Source organism: Anguilla anguilla, chromosome 14, assembly GCF_013347855.1.
Source record: "Anguilla anguilla isolate fAngAng1 chromosome 14, fAngAng1.pri, whole genome shotgun sequence".
Lineage (NCBI taxonomy): Eukaryota > Metazoa > Chordata > Actinopteri > Anguilliformes > Anguillidae > Anguilla > Anguilla anguilla.
In genome coordinates this window covers 30007265-30021288 of record NC_049214.1, presented here as the reverse complement: position 1 = coordinate 30021288, position 14024 = coordinate 30007265, and the positions used below count along the sequence as shown (strand labels likewise).

The 14024-nt window shown below is 45.5% G+C and overlaps 1 protein-coding gene across 1 annotated transcript in view; it reads right to left on the bottom strand.

Moving 5' to 3' along the window:
- LOC118212338 (neuronal calcium sensor 1-like) overlaps positions 1-9216 on the bottom strand; it is a 30404-nt gene extending 21188 nt beyond the window's left edge. The window contains exons 1-2 of the mRNA XM_035390106.1: positions 9045-9216; positions 1-34 (exon numbers count right to left, since the gene is read on the bottom strand). The exon at positions 1-34 is cut by the window's left edge and continues 234 nt beyond it. The gene's annotated coding sequence lies outside the window, so the exon portion shown is untranslated. The remainder of the gene's footprint in view (positions 35-9044) is intronic.
- Positions 9217-14024: the final 4808 nt, after the last annotated feature.

Here is a 14024-nt window from a genome sequence, read left to right as displayed (position 1 = left end):
CCCTCCCTCACCAGGCCAGTCAGGCTAGCTTGTCCTTCAAAGAGCCAAATAACAAAGAAAAATGAGAAATTGGCTTCAGTTGCCCTTACAGAAAAAAGTGAAATCACAGATCTGGAATAAAGAACAGCTCAGTGAGAGTTCAGCCAGGTGAATGTGTAATCCATGCGCTCCAGTTTACCTGGTAACTTCCTGTTTCCTTCTACAACTGCGTGTGTGTATGTGTGCGTGTGTGTGTGTGTGTGTGCAAAGATGTGTGTACGTACACTAGCATATGGGCATGTGCATGCATGCGTTCACTCAAGTGGATGTGTGGATGTTCACATGCGCACGTTTATGCCTGCAGTTGGGTGTGTGTGTTCATTGGTGCACATGAGTATGTGTATGGGAGTGTGCATGTCTGTGTGAGTGTGTGTGTGTGTGTGTGTGGGAGTTCACTGGTGCATATGGGTATGTGTACGGGAGTGTGTGTGTGTGTGCGTGTGTATGGGAGTCTGAGTGAGCGTGTGTGTGAGTGTGTGAGCATGTGTGAGTGTGTGAGCGTGTGTGTGTGTCAGCGTGTGTGTGCGTGTGAGTGTGTTTCAGCGTGTGTGTGTGTGAGTGTGCGTGTGAGTGTGTGCGCGTGTGTGAGTGTGCGTGTGTGAGTGTGTGTGTTAGTTTCTGGTCAGCGCTTCCCTTGGGGGGGCAGCCCCACACTCAGCAGGAGGTCCGGCGGGTAATTGGTTGTCTCTCAGCCGCCAGCGCGTCTCTTCCTCACTTAGACCCTGCTGCGTGGTGATACTGTTTCTGCTGCCAGGGGCAACGGGAGCCCAACTCGCTGTTGGGTTGGCTTGTGTCTGTCTCGCTCGCAAATTCAAATTCAAATTCAAATATGCTCCACATGCAGGACACACATCACACATGATAGCAAGCCATTACTTCCAGAATGCAAATAAACAGTATAAACTATGTTGGACACAATAATATTCAGCCATTGTTTACAGAACATTCTCCATCTCTCTCTCCAGATCCATTTACAGAAAAGGCACAAAAACCGCATTCAGATCACCACAGCACTAATACAGAATCAAGGGCATTTTTAAATGCATTTAAAGGTTAAAATGACAAATAAAATACACAATAGTGTAAGAGAGAGAGCAAGATTTACATTGCTGAAGTACTCACTCTTTGCCAAGCAATTTCTCATAACTGAAAATTTGCAAATACTAATGCAGAATTTCAATATATTTTATCAAGCAATTTCTCATTACTGATTAATTATAATGATAAAAGTCTAAAGGTGAGCACAGTGTTAAGGGCACTTAATCAGAGGCACATTTGGCTGCAGTTCCTACAGTGAGCCTTTCAGGTTTGGTCTCTGGCTACTTAATGTATCAGGGTCACATTCCTCCAAACAGCATTGCTCTACTTCTAGAAGCTCATTGGACACCGTTAATGGACCGTGATCTTCAGGTCCGGCCATAAATTTTCTGTCCAGATCCAGGTCTGGACTGGAACTGGGCCACTCAAGGACGTCCACATTTTTCTGTGTAAATTACTCCAGTGCGGCTTTGGCCCAGTGCTTTGAGTCTGCCCTGCAGAAAGAGGAGTCTGTGACCCACTTTCAGATTGTCTGTGGACTCTTCCCCACTTAGCGAACAAATGTGTATTTTGTCACTCACCCCTTATTAAACTTTAGCCTGATATGTGTTCAAATGTGGACTTCAGTTTGTTCTTAATGACATTTGTAACCACCAGCGCGAGACACCACAACACACCAAACCCTCCGTCTGCAAGAGACACCACAACACACCAAACCCTCCCTCAGCAAGAGGCACCACAACACGCCAAACCCTCCGTCTGCAAGAGACACCACAACACACCAAACCCTCCCTCAGCAAGAGACACCACAACACACCAAACCCTCCCTCAGCAAGAGGCACCACAACACACCAAACCCTCCCTCAGCAAGAGACACCACAACACACCAAACCCTCCCTCAGCAAGAGACACCACAACACACCAAACACTCCCTCAGCAAGAGGCACCACAACACACCAAACCCTCCCTCAGCAAGAGACACCACAACACACCAAACCCTCCCTCAGCAAGAGGCACCACAACACACCAAACCCTCCCTCAGCAAGAGGCACCACAACACACCAAACCCTCCCTCAGCAAGAGACACCACAACACACCAAACCCTCCCTCAGCAAGAGACACCACAACACACCAAACACTCCCTCAGCAAGAGGCACCACAACACACCAAACCCTCCCTCAGCAAGAGACACCACAACACACCAAACCCTCCCTCAGCAAGAGGCACCACAACACACCAAACCCTCCCTCAGCAAGAGGCACCACAACACACCAAACCCTCCCTCAGCAAGAGGCACCACAACACACCAAACCCTCCCTCAGCAAGAGACACCACAACACGCCAAACCCTCCGTCTGCAAGAGACACCACAACACACCAAATCCTCTCTCAGCGAGAGACACCACAACACACCAAACCCTCCCTCAGCAAGAGACACCACAACACACCAAACCCTCCGTCTGCAAGAGACACCACAACACGCCAAACCCTCCGTCTGCAAGAGACACCACAACACACCAAACCCTCCCTCAGCAAGAGACACCACAACACACCAAACCCTCCGTCAGCAAGAGACACCACAACACGCCAAACCCTCCGTCAGCGAGAGGCACCACAACACGCCAAACCCTCCCTCAGCAAGAGACACCACAACACACCAAACCCTCCGTCAGCAAGAGACACCACAACACGCCAAACCCTCCGTCTGCAAGAGGCACCACAACACACCAAACCCTCCGTCTGCAAGAGACACCACAACACGCCAAACCCTCCGTCAGCAAGAGACACCACAACACGCCATCCCTCCGTCTGCAAGAGACACCACAACACACCATCCCTCCGTCTGCAAGAGACACCACAACACACCATCCCTCCGTCTGCAAGAGACACCACAACACACCATCCCTCCGTCTGCAAGAGACACCACAACACACCATCCCTCCCTCAGCAAGAGACACCACAACACGCCACACCCTCCCTCAGCAAGAGACTCTCCACCCACAACACGCTAAACCCGCCATCTTCAGTCACATGACACCCTTCAGGGCCGCACAAACAGGATTGGATACCCGACTGTGTGAACCAGGCGTTTTAGCAGGATGAGCCACCCAGCAGCCCCCAATTTCAGACAAAGAATTACTGAACAAATAATTACCTATAAAGGCTCATGCAGTAGGGGAACATGTGGCTGCTGATTTATGGAGATGCCATAAATCATTCATTTCAAATAATTATTTAGCTGTCCTTTGCCATTTTTTAAAAGAGAGGTCTACACATTAAAATTCAGAGTGTGATTAAACAGAGCATTGGCCTGAGGGGCAGATATTTCTCATTTAAAGTTAATTTCCCATCTCTCATTAGGAAAACCAGCAGGACTCTGCTGCAGGCGCTCACGGGCGGCCACGTCTGAGAACAGACGCAGTTCCTCGCCATTCGCACGCCATCGTCTCCCAAAACAACCCAGCAATATATATGCTCACTTTCTGGAACAGTCAGAGCGGTCAATCGTGCAACTTGCATGGCATAAACAGCTCTAATATAAATAAATACACAACCTGAATCATGTTGTTCTGGCATTATGTCCCGAAAACCACTGTAGTCACCCAGCCAATTGTGATACACTGCATGACAACTTGATTGTAATTAAGGACGAATCGACTGATTGACCTCCAAGTGGTCACTAAAGACATAGGGGGTCCTGTAATCACAGGATAAAGTCTCAGCTGTGTCATCCACCGCCTGTGGGCATGAGTCTGCAGGGGGGAGACGGGGGGGGGGGAGGGGGAGACGGATGCAGCGTGGGTCTAAGCTGACCGGGGGGACCTCAGGTCACTGCTGCTGGACTCCTCCCACCCAGACATCAGGCATCCACAGCCACACACAATGAGAAACACAACTCACAATCCCAAATCAGGCAGAAGAAAAGGAAAATTGTTTTTCAAAAGGATCCACACAATATCAAAAGTAAACCAGATAAAGTAAAGCACAAAATAGGGCTTCTCTATAAGTAGATTTGTTTGATCAAACAAAAGACAGTTGAGAAAGTAGAAAATATATAAAGTTAGAATGTGAGAAGATTCTCAGTGGCAAAAGGGCTCAGAAACCCTTGATGCTGGCAAGCCTAAATCAATTCAGGTACAGTGTGCTGTGGTTTCTGTCTGCGTGAGACATTAGTGGTTAAACTTGACTGCAGAGGCCATGTGTCCCTCTTTGTAAGAACAAAACATGACATTTCAAGCCAGAGCAGCAAAGCAACAATTACCGAGGCAAAATGACCTTGTAGCTTCTGTAACAAGCCACAGTTAAGGCTGTATAATAGCACAGATCTGAGCAGCTCAGTCAGAGGACTGAAGAGTGAAAAGAAGCAGCATAGATCAGAACACATTCCCTAGCGCAGGGGTGGACAAAGAGGGCTGCAGCAGTTTGTACATATCACTCCAACCTCTGCTCTTAATTATTTTATTAGGGAAGTCAATTATGCGATTTGACAGTTCGGCTACATTTATCAATAAGACTAAGGACCGCAGCTTAAGACAGTCCTCTTCTCCCTGTGTGAAATGTTTCACTGTGATCTACTCGACAAGTGAACTTCTATTGGCGTAAACGGCAAAGCTAGCTGGGCCAGAGGTGATTGGTGCCAACACTAACCTGCCTACACACAGGCCCTGTAGGAATGGAATGGAATTGCTCACACATGCCCTAATACCCGGGGAATTGTCAGAGGACATTGGACAGAGACGCGGGAGGCCTGTGAACATGCTTGGGCGTCCCAAAATTGGGGAAAAGCAGAAATGAATTGGGATAACAGGCTAAAAATAACTTCCCATATCATCAGAGTTAACAGTGATGCACAGTGATATTCTCTTGTGCACTGTTATTGTTAACTGTTGTTAACTGTGACATACCATGATTAATATCACATGTCCATCTTATGGGCCAAAATGCAAGTGTCTCTATATTCTTTATTTAAGCTTTATATATATATATATATATATATATATATATATATATATACTTTGTTCTATTTTTAATTGCAAGGTTTCAACGTGGTAGCCTGATGACTGTTTGTACATTTTAGCCGTCACAATCTTGCATTAAATCATTAATGATGGATGAATTCTCAAGTCTGATTTATGGTTAAACCCTTGAAGATGATGCCAGCTGGCCACCTGACAGAACCCAAGCGGAAAAGTGGCTTTAGCCAGCCAACAGTCTAAAACCGGGGTCAAATTTCACCAGAATGCAAATCCCGCAACAAAGCCGCAGTGGACATTTTTTAAAAAGCTAAAAAAAAAAAGTTCCTGAGTGACCAGCCTCCAGGCTGGAGTCCAACAGAAAAATGCACTGTGAGGCTCAAAGACTGCAGCCCTTTAACGGGCCCCAAGGAACTTTCAAAACTGGAGCAGCTTTTCCAGTAGGGGCATATAAAAAGACCCCCATCCAAATATGCAGCACTTTCAGAGACCAACTCAAAAAGGCAGGCCACAGTATCTCCACAAAGCACTGCTGAATACCTGCATTCTGTGTGCTTACGTTTACAGGGAGGTTTTACAGACATTCACAGTCTATTACATTATCGAATATTAAGTTTAATCATTATTGGTTCGTGCAAGAAAAGTTGCACCTAGGGTGGAGCCTCTCAGCCTCAGCTGCATCTAGATAGACTTTTGAATTATTCAGGAATAATATAATTTAAAATATTCTCTCTTTTTTTTGGGGGGGGGGGGGGGTTTGCTGGCTTTAAAACTGGGAATTTGTATTCCTCCATTGGTCATTGGAGAAGACACAAGAACTGACCAAGTAACACCAAAACAACTGAAAATCTGTCACACGTCAGCAATCTCAAACATTTTCTTAACCCAAACTGATAAGGTCTGTGGTGTCACCAAGTTTCACAACTTTCTTTTCTGAAAAGACAACAAGAAGCTAATTTGTTGAAAACAATCTCTAACCTAAAGACTGCATTACGTATTTCGCTGACAACCGGCAACAGAGTAATTATACCGAGCCACTGAGCATCATAATGAAACCCGACGTCTTCCGATTCTGCAGTGGGGCGGCTTTTAGCTTCTTACCAGCAACTCCAATAAAATGCACCAAACACTTGTACAGTGCAACACAAGAAATTGATGTGCAACATCTTCAGCACTACATCAGTCACCGCCAGTCTGCAAAACAAGGGCAGCAGTGATTCAGATCCAGAATGGCATTGCAGTCTGGGACTCTGGGTATTGTAGTCGATTGCGTTCGGATTGTGGAGCATCAAAACCATCCAGGGTGCTGAGGCTGTCAATCATGTAAAGACAATTAAATAAATCACATCCATGCATATAAATGCGTCATCACATGCCAACGCAACCTGGGCAATTGCTTGACTTTCCTTTTTATAGAAAAAATAAAAAAAATCACTTGAAGAATTTCACACAACAAAACATTCCACGTAAAAATATTTTTCATAGAACTTTCAGCATCCCAGTGAACTCATTTGTTGATCATTTGTTGTGGAAGTCCCTACAAAAGTGCTAAAAAAAATAATACGAAACCCACCAATGAGAATAACTCTTTTATTCTCCGCAGCAGGCACGAAACGGGTCAGGACTGTGTTAAAACCAAGGAGCAAAGTAGGCTACAGGCAAATCCGAAAGACAACCTGCGCAGTCCAGCAGAAAATGAAAAAACGGGCCACAAACCCACCGCTCTGAAAAAAAAATCCGCCCCCAAAATACTTTAAAAGGACGATGTGAATGTCTTCTATTGCGCAGTCACAGAGACCTCGCTCCATTAACAACACCCAACAGGCTTGTCAAAGCAGGAGTAATGACGCCAGCAAGAACGCACAAAATGACCCAGCGCCGCTGCGTGCGTGCGGGAGAGACCGAACCAGAAAGCCTCCCGGCAGTCTTTTCTGCCCAGAGGTGATCCCATTACACGCTGATTTGAGTCGCAATCAGAGTGTATCGATCCATGAAGCACTGCCCTCCGGTCTACATGACCCAGTGGCATTAATGACAGGTAGAGACACTGTTACAGGCTATCATTCCGGTTTGTTGCTGTGTTGCTGAAGTGTGTGTACCTCTGCATGTATAAAGGTGCATGTACATCCGTGTGCATTGTGAGAGCACTCTCCCACGAGCTGATGTGTGTCTGAGTGCAAATGTGTGTGGCGATTTGTGTAGGATGAGGCGGAGGAGAATGGAGGTATGCTTTCCGGTCACAATCTGAGCACGTGCAGAGAAAGATCCAGAGAGGGAGAGAGAGACTGACGAGTAAACACCACTGAACAGCAAGGAGAAGTTCAATCTGTGCTGCTGATCCACTCACTCGCACGGCTGCTGCCTAATCTGTGAACAGCAGCCCTTTCGTATGGAGCTAAAATTGTCTAATGTGGTTGGCAAGGTCAACACTATCTAATCCGGCCTCCTCCCATCACAACCACAAGTCCACTATCCTACACCAGGCAGCGCGTCCAAAAATAGCCTATTTCCAGTGACCGATTCGCTACGCCCTGAGCGGGTTTTAACGCCGCATAATTAGTGCCGTAAGACGATCAATACACATTTAGAACGAGACCGAGCACCAAACACGTACCGCGAGTTTAAAGTAGGGGGCGGACTTGAATGATGCTAGGATCTAAAAAGGGGAGAGGAGAGAAACACACCAGACAAAATTGCCACGAGAATGAAAAAGAACAGGCACAAAAAACTTTTATGTATACTGTGCAGTCTGGAACACAGATTTAGCGATTTACAAAGTTGACCGTTTTATATCGGGTGGGCCGAATCAAAGTTGCACGGGAAGAATGCCAATCCATGCGTTAAGAGGGGCGGGAGGGAGTTCCAGATCTGTTTTATTCATGTGTTGTGGCTGTGAGCCGACACAGATTAAAATAAGAACCCACCCCTGTACGGAGCACATTGTGGGTGTTGCAAAATGTATTTCTTTGCCGTAAATTACAATTCCTACAGGGTCCATCTCCGCAATGTCTGTCAGTGTCAAGTGGATTGAATTGAGCTCAATCTCCTCTTATCCACGCGGTTAGTAACAAAAATACAACAATAAATAAAATTGTAGCTAATCTGCTGAGTCAAACGGTTCATATATCACCATAAACCAGCTCGATAACATTGTTGTCAGCAACGCATTTAAAAATAAAACCAATGAAGCCGTATCGCCAACGCGTGCTCAGCGCACATTCCTCGTAGATGACAAAATCGTCGTCCAATATCTACAGCACGCGAGCGCGTCTGTGTCTGAGATTAGACAAAAACAGACACAGACACGGACGCTGGAGCTTAGGTTCACTTAACAAATTCCCCTGTGACTACAGACAAATATTTTTTTTCAATTAAAATGCAAAAGTTTGACCTCACGGCATTAGGTAGGATAATGTAATTGTTCTCGTGCGTTTTTCTGAGTTATCGTAGTAATAGGCTGTACTATTTAGCATAATAGGCTGGTGAGAAAGAAAGAAGCGCGCATTGCAAATTAAAGTGCAAAGATCTTTTGTAAAATAAAAACCCAATGTGACCCGTATTTCGTGTTTTTCCAAATTACTTTCTGTAGCAAAAAACATAAACTTAAACGCCCTATGAACGCATTAATCATAATTTGCGTTGGACAGCATGCCAAGCGACTTTGAGGACCATCTCTCAGCATCCTCTGCCAATTTAAACTTTCACTTTGCTTCATCTAAAATGTTTGTCAATCGTAATGCTATTATAGGCTAATAATAGTTTATTCTTTGTGAAAGGTTAGTTTGCAACATCGTCATCTTCGAACGTGGTATACTGGTCAGTGCACGCAGTTGCGATCATAATCGATCATGCGGTTGCTGAATAACCATTTATGTTCCATTCAAACAAAACGACATGCAAATTTCCAACTAATCTATTGGGTGTAGGCTATATCGCCGAGTTACAGCTTGTTCACCTTAAACAAGCCGTTTCTAACGACGTTTTAGACACTCACCCGTCCCGGTGCTCAACAAGCGAAAACCAGTGCGATTTAGAATGGCAGTCTGATCTGCTTGCCCCCTGCCGCGCGAGAATCTGAATTTAGTCCAAGCGCCAAGTCGGCTATCTGCTGCTGCGAATGCCCACGTTCGCTCTGCCGCTCGGCTGCGAGCGCGACTCAAAGCAGTGCGCCGCCCTCCCATCCCCAGCTGCCCGAACAGACCACAGCCAGGGGCCAACGCTGCCATTAACCCTTTATCTCCCGTGGGATGCGATTTGCACGTCGCAAACATCAAGGGAGAAGTGGCAAACGCTATAGTTACGGTAAGAATTATTGTCGTTTATTAACAATAAAATAGTAGCTCAGTTATGTTTCTACAAATGTCAAAAATATATCTACCGTTACATCAAAAAGGACTGGTAAAGGACACACAAGACTAAGACCCTAAAATACACCTCTGGCCAGCATACAAATGTTCGCTTGACATACAACACAAGGACAAGAGTGAAACTGACAGTGAAAACTGGCCTTCTAATTAAAATAAGAATGATTTCAATTCAGATCATCTGCAATTTGATTGGTAGGGAGAAGATGAATTGGTGAACATTGGCTGTGGCTCTGCTGTGACTTACCCTAGATGGGAAGAGTTGATGGCATCACAGCAAACACAAATGACTGTTTATGGATATGATAAGATCCTCAGAATCTTTTGGAGTTAAGCCTCCCATGAGTTAAAACCAATGCTTCTGACCCCCATCCACCATGCATTTTTTCCACCGTTGAGCCCCCCTCCCACAGGAGAACAGTCTGTCCTTCCTTCTTGCACGCTCAATTTCACTTTAACTCAGATGGGGGAAAGGAGGGAGGGGTCCTGGTAGAACTGGGATCACAGTACGGACTGTGAAGGCCACAAAATCGAACCCTGGGCCACGTGGGAGGGATTCATGTATCGGTTGAGAGGCAGCTGTCTTACAGACGACACCACACAGTCTCACACCTCTCTCGGATTCTCAATAAACCAAAAAACGACATCATATCACACTATTTTGTCAGACGATCACAATTTTTTGCCTTCTCCCCTATTTTCACTTCCCACGATGCACTTCTGCTTTTTGCTCCTCCCGCACTGTTCCATTCCCACTCTCAGCCTGTGAAATTCCATTAGCACCACGGCCTCTGCTGAGAGGCTGGGCCCTCCCCACCCCCGAGGCAACGAGAGAGCGGCTTGTCTGCAGGGCAGCCTCGCCTGCCCACACCAGCATGCCTGCAGACATGTCTCAAACGTATAATTAAAGGAGCCATCTGTTTCACGCAAGCTATGGAAAACACGGGGGTGGGGGTGTCCTCCATCTCCAGGTCCTCAACATGGAGGAGGAGGCTGGTGGCATGCATTCATATCATTTCAAACATCACAGACATACAGGTGCAGAAAATTAATTACTGCCATTTGTAAACAAAAAGCTGTGTGCTAGTATAGGGTGTAAATCATTATGGATAAAAAAAAAAAGCTCTGCAACGCAACAGCTGACAATTATTTAAAAAATGTAATTCCAGTTCTGGAAGACAACGTCCATCTATTGGAGCAGCACGGTGTGGCGGGAACCACAAAAGGAAGAGCTAGTAGCAGCAACCCCAAAAGGGTTGGGGGTTCGATTCCCCATGCGGGGGGGACCCCTAATCAACTCAACCTGAATTTGCTCAGTAAAATACCCAGTCTTCTAAACACGATGTGTAAAAGTGTTAGTTATCCGTGTTGACCTGGGTAGGACAGTTCTCTCCTAAGTTGGAACTTAAAGCTCACACAACAGGCTTAGTAGCTACTGGTTAGTTTACAACTAGGCAGCTACTAAATTTGGTTGCACATGTGTCCTTAACACATAACCGAGTAGGGCGTAAGCTCTTCGTAAAGTCATGTACAGTCACACAAAATTATGTTGATGCTGATTGGTCCCGTTGCTCAATTTAATGATATGGAACGGATGTAACCGCTTGCTTCCATAACCAAAGTTGCAGCAACAAATATGCCGTACTGTGCACTGCACTGAGGTTATACTCCGAGGAAGCCAAGGTCAAACATCAGCAGACAAGCTCTTACACGGAACCCACAAGGACAAATAAACAGAGGAAAGCCAGGGAAGACCTGGAGAAGATCATCAGAGCTAGAGGCAAAGAAAACAGGATGTTCATGGAAGGAACTGGAGGTACTGACCCAAGACAGAATGCGTCGGATGCCTCTTGTGGATGACCGATGTTCCACGAAGGAGCCAAAGAGCTTAAGTAAGTCAAGATGGCAGTAAAACTCGAGCACACTGCTGCAGATCTGATAGGATTTCAAAGGAAACGTCACTGAATAGAACATGCAAGTCATAATGTCCCGCTTCTTGCTTGTTCTCCCTTCACTGAAAGAGACATTTGCATTCATATTATTCTGACAAGTCTGCCAGTTAGCTGCCAGAAAAAAGGGTTCTTGCCAAAAAAGTAAAAGTCTTGAAATTATTTAAAGCTGGTAAACAAAGAGCTATATGGAAATTATATATATATATATATACAGTGAGCTCCGTAATGTTTGGGACCAAGGCATACACTATGTGACCAATATGCTGTTCTGGCTGAATAGAAGAAAATCCCTGCAGCAATGCTCGGACATAAAGCCTTCCCAGAAGAGTGGACGTTGTTATAGTAGCAAAAGGTGGACCAACTCCATATTAATACCCATAATTTTGATGAGATGTTGGATGTCATGTGTCCACATACTTTTGGCCAGGTTGTGTATTTTTCCTCAACTTGGCTCTGTACTGCACAATTTTAGATATGCAATAAAACAATGCACATGTGGTTAAAGTGCAGATTCTCAGCTCGCATTAAAGAAAAAGAAAACATTTCCAAATAAATTTTGGGTTCACCATGTAGAAATTACAGCCCTTTTTTATACCTAGTCCTCCCAATTTCAGGGCACCATAATGCATGGGACAAGTGGCATCACAGGTGATTCTGATTAGTCTGGCATGTTCAATTGCTTCCTAGTATCGAGTATCTAGTCTTGATACCAGGGTTTTGATTGCTTTTTGAATCTGTGAACATGAGGACCAGAGTTCTGCATTCATTTAACTTACTAAATCAACCTAATGCTTAAGAGCAGTTCAAACAATGTTCCTCCCCCCCCCCAACTCAACCACCCCCATACAAATACACACTCTCTCTCTCTATCTATATCTCTATCTCTGTATCCCTCCCTCTCTCTCACACACACACACACACTCTATCTCTATCTCTGTATCCCTCCCTCTCTCTCTCACACACACACACACACTCTATCTCTATCTCTGTATCCCTCACTCTCTCTCACACACTCTATCTCTATCTCTGTATCCCTCACTCTCTCACTCTCACACAAACACACTCTATCTCTGTATCCCTCCCTCTCTCTCACACACACACACACACTCTATCTCTATCTCTGTATCCCTCCCTCTCTCACTCTCTCTCACACACTCTATCTCTGTATCCCTCCCTCTCTCTCACTCTCTCTCACACACACACACACACACTCGATCTATATCTCTGTATCTCCCTCCCTCTCTCTCACCCTCTCTCTCACACACACACACACACTTCCTGCGATACAGCTGTGGGACGCTGGTAGCAGTGACAGGCTCACATTAGCATGCTGGATCAGGGCTTATTTCAGCACTGCCATAAGGAGGCCCGAGAGCCTCCCTCACCAGCACGTGGCTGCAGGGAGACCGCACATCGTCTCAATAATTCAAGCGCATCCTTTCACTTATTCCCCACTCGACGGAAGAAAGGAACACACACCGAAGAACCAGCTGGGGCGTGATGCAAAGCAAGCCACTGATGGGATCTCAAAATTCACCAAAACATTCGAACACCTTTAGTCACTTACATTTGTATATCCTATTAAACGTGTGCTTTACTGTAAAATAAATAGAATACTTTATTTATTTATTAACCTTTATTTAACCTGTATTTTGTGATTCTGTCGTTTTTATTTATTGTAAATTGTTATATGTTGTTATGTCTGCAACCCTGTTAATTGTGCTGCTGCCTGTCAGGCCAGGACGCTCTTGTAAAAGAGATTTTTAGTCTCAATGAGACTTTTCCTGGTTAAATAAAGGTTAATAAATAGAATAGAATATACTTAACTAGGCTGCGTGCAAATAGTGCACTTTTTACATGGGCCCTGATTTCATCCACAACTAATACCACAGCCAATGATTGGTGCAAAACAAATACCATGACCAATAACTGGCCATGTTATTGGTTATGCGTGTGCCAAAGGCTTTGCACATGCTAAAGGCCTCAGTAAGTCAGGCCCTTGATTGGTCCGGAGGTGATTTCGGAGGCAAGGAAAATCAGTCAAAAGAGAAACGCACACAAAAAGCGTAAGGCCCTTGGTAGCTGGCTGTGACTGATGCGAGGCATTGCAGTTTTAACATTACGCACGGGACACACAGAGCGGCAGGGAACCCCTGTTCCCAGTCTTCAGAACTCACTCTCTGCCAGGAGAAAGTTCTTCTCTTAATATTTTTGGTGTCAGATCAACCTGATGTGTTCACATTCTATTTCTTAAACGCCTTTTCCTCTTTTTCACCCCAATCTGGCATGCCCAATTGTGTGTACGAATGAATACATTAGCACCTGTTGCAGCAATATCTGCTAACACTTTCGAAGCACAGACAAGCATGCACGCTCCACTGCAGCAGGTAAAAATGCAGCCCAAATGACCAGCGGGGGTCGCTAGTGAGCAAGCTGCCATCCTGGCCAAAAGAAGCCCTCCTATCAACCCCACGGGGCTGCCGGCCCCAGTGCAAATTTCAAACCCGTCCATGTTCTAGAACACTGCCTTATAAGGATGACCCACCCAGAATCCCCTTGTGTTCCCATTAAGCAAAAACAGAGTGAAGAAATAACTCTGCCCCCACTCATCTCAGACACACCTCATCAATCGATGAATCACTGACTTCTGCTACGGAG